This window comes from Corvus kubaryi, unplaced genomic scaffold, assembly GCF_017639235.1.
Source record: "Corvus kubaryi isolate FWS band 111438036 unplaced genomic scaffold, C.kubaryi_AGA036_p1.0 37285, whole genome shotgun sequence".
Lineage (NCBI taxonomy): Eukaryota > Metazoa > Chordata > Aves > Passeriformes > Corvidae > Corvus > Corvus kubaryi.
The window spans coordinates 1900894-1904043 of record NW_024581089.1 but is presented as its reverse complement, the minus strand read 5'-3'; the positions used below and the strand labels follow the sequence as shown (position 1 = coordinate 1904043).

The following is a 3150-nucleotide window of genomic DNA, read 5'->3' as shown; positions in this document are numbered from 1 at the left end:
TGCACAGAAATTCATCCATCAAGATGGAAAAGAGAAATGAAACCGTTTAACAGAGGTTCTTTTGTCACTGCTAACACCCTTATCCATCTCGAGATTCCACAAAGTACTCATTTCAGCTTCTTATCTCAGTGAGAACTATTTTTGCCATATGATTGAATTTAATCTGCCTCATATTTTCTGAGTAATTGAAACCCATAATGTACAGTCAGTCTGTAATAAGTGCAAGCAGAAATAATATTTTTTTTTTCGGAGGCAATGAATGCTTCAAAAAGACTCGCCATGAAAAACTGACCGATTAAAATTAATATAAAATGCAATTCTTTCACATGAAAAGAATTAACTAATGCTTTTATACCCAGTAAGAAAAACAAAGTATAATTGATCTTGTGTGAAGGCAAATTATCTTCTAATTTTAAAACTAGAACTGATGCTGAGACACTCTTCTCTGCTTCTCTTTGAACTTAGGGATGAAGTGCCCATGGTTCAGGAAGGCCTGAGCCTGACATTTCATTCTTGTTTCATAACTCCTAGAGGTCCCAGCCAAACTCAGGAATTCTCTCAGATAAGCAGGGGAGAAAGTCTGGATCATCAAAAACTGCACAGTCAAACAATGCAAACAAAAACTTACGAGAAACTGATAATGTCTTTATTATGACCATTTCATTACTGTATAAAGCAACTTGATTACAGAATAGATAATACATTTGCAGCCTCTTTTATTTCTTTACCAATACAGAAATGATTGGCTTTCTCTGGAAAAAAACCACTCTGTTAAGGAAAAACAAATGAATTCAAATCATAAATAAGGCATACTTTTAATTACCAGAGAAAATTTATGGGTTCTTCACCTCTTGATTCTTCAAATTAAGATTAGCTGTCCGTCTGAAAGAAACATTTAATGAGATACCAAATCCTACCTAAAAATCCATGTTAAGCAGGAAATCAGCTAAGTAATTTTTCCCTTCCTGTCTCAATCTGCTAAAATGCATATTTACAAAACCTGAGTAATTTGTACATAAGTTATCACTCTGTTTTCACTTAATGTTTTATGAGCTCTGTTCAAAAGATGAACTTGCTAAATACGATACTTAGAACAGAAAGAGACTGATACTGGCTTTGCAATATTTCTGTGAAAGCTGTGTCTGGCTGATTTCTCTGGACTGAGTTAGATATGCCTGTCTCACTCGTGCAATTTAATTAAAATCCAAACTCTGCTTTGTATTTCTGCCTCACTTCCGAACTCACTAAAAGCCTGGGCTCAAAGCATAGTCACAACTGGATGTTATCAATACCTGCCAAATTTTTTGAGTGCTTCCAGTTGCACGGAGTTTGAAAAAACCTGCACGTTAACACCTCGATTTTTGGGAGGGGTCCTCTGTTATTCAGACACTTAAACTAAATGAGTAATTCTCCAGCAGCTCACAGAGAGAGCAGCAGCTCTGCTCTCACCAGAGCTAAATCAGAACTCTGTGGAGCATCCAGCTTAGATCCTTCTCCTTTTAACTTTCTATTGAAACTCTACCTCAGCTATTGCTGTAAAGTGGTAGAAATATTAATAACCGAGGTATTTAAAACCTCTTATTGTCAAGATTATTTTACCCACATTTGCCTCTTTGTTCATCCATGGTAATTCTGAGGGTTTGTTTTGCTTGTTTTCAGGACCTGGCTTCTAATTCCGAGCCAGGGTATTACTGGAATAGGTCATTACTGCAGCATGTTAAAATAATTTTTAAAATACCCAACCAAAACAACAAAAAATAACCACTTAAAAAAAAAGTATTTCCACATTTCCAGGGCTAAAAAATTCAGATAAAAGGAAGAAAGCAGGAATTGAAAAAGATTCCTTGATCTGTCAAGGCAGAGGTAACACCTCAAGCCTATACAAATAGACAGATAATTCTCATAAAAATTAACACAAGGCTTCAAGCCTCTGCAGACAGAGAGATTGTTCTCATAAACAAAAGGCTGTAGGCAAAGTTAGTATCTGTAGGTAGTCCAGGTATTTTGACGTGTTCAACCCTAATCTATAAATTGCCTTCAGTATACAAATAATAAAGCAAATGTGGGCTCTCTTTCAAAATGCTTGATGACTAAGAACCATAACGAGGTAAATTTGGGATCCTCTCAGCCTTCCAGTGATGTCCAAGGGATCTGGAGTTTTTTGAGATAAACTGTTGTATCCCGGGGCACCCCGAGCTCCAAGATGACTCTCTAAAGCCTGTTGATCTTATGCCTTTTTTTTCCACATCTAACTTCTTTTTCAAAGCCTCAGAGGCTGAGATAGAGGAGGTGACAGGCTTGTTGGGGCTTGCTGCCTCTGGAGAGGTACCGAACACAGCCTATACCGCTCGTCTCTGCATTCCTGGGAGGGTGGGGGGGGAGCGCCCAGAGATAATCTCACGGAGAAAAAAAAAAAGTGAAAAAGAATTTGCTTTACCTCTGTTACTGCTAAGAACCTTTTCAGAAAAGCCTTTACTCCTGTCATAGCAGGACACAGCCTGACGTGAGGTGACCCAGGCAAACTACCCAGCGCAGAGCGGAGCTGGCTGGAGAATGGGAATGCAAAAGAGAAAGCAGTCGGCAGCCGGAAAAAGTGAATTTTCAGTTACGGGAGATTACAGGGAGCAGAGATCAAATTCCAGCTGCGCTGCGTGGCCGGCGCTCTGCCCTCAGGTACACGCGGGTGATTCCGCTCCGCGGGCACGGGGGAACCGGCCGGGCTGGAGGGACGGCCCGAAGGGCAGAGGGAGGAAGGAGCCGCGGCACCTCCTCCTCCTCCTCCTCCTCGTCCTCCTCCTCACTGCCCCGCTGCTTCTCCCGTCCCGCTCTTCTTCGCCATCCCTGCGGCTGCGCTGCCCCGCGGCCGCCCCCCGTCCCCGTCCCCATCCCCATCCCCATCCGTATCCCCATCCCCATCCGTATCCCCATCCCCGCGCCCATCCCCGCGCCCATCCCCGCGCCCCCGAGCCCGCTGCGCTGCCAGCGCCCGCCGTGGGCCGGCGGGAGGCGGCGCCGGGGGGGAGGCGGGCCCTGCCCGGGAGGACGGGCCGAGCGGGGGAGTTTATCCCACTAGAAGGGAACAGTTTCTCCCGCTGAGACTTGACAGCGCCAGGTCAGTGCAGGCTGCGGGGACCGTCCCCCGAGGTGAGG

General features: G+C 44.2%; 1 protein-coding gene across 3 annotated transcripts in view; it reads left to right on the top strand.

Annotated features, from left to right (window-relative positions):
- The first annotated feature begins 2598 nt into the window (after positions 1–2598).
- Positions 2599–3150, top strand: part of PPARG (peroxisome proliferator activated receptor gamma) — a 51634-nt gene continuing 51082 nt past the window's right edge. Inside the window, exon 1 of one of the 3 annotated variants that reach the window (XM_042026716.1) lies at positions 2599–2673. The gene's annotated coding sequence lies outside the window, so the exon portion shown is untranslated. Of the gene's footprint in view, positions 2674–3040; positions 3145–3150 lie in introns of those variants that run through there. The other 2 variants (XM_042026715.1, XM_042026717.1) reach the window with 2 other exon arrangements.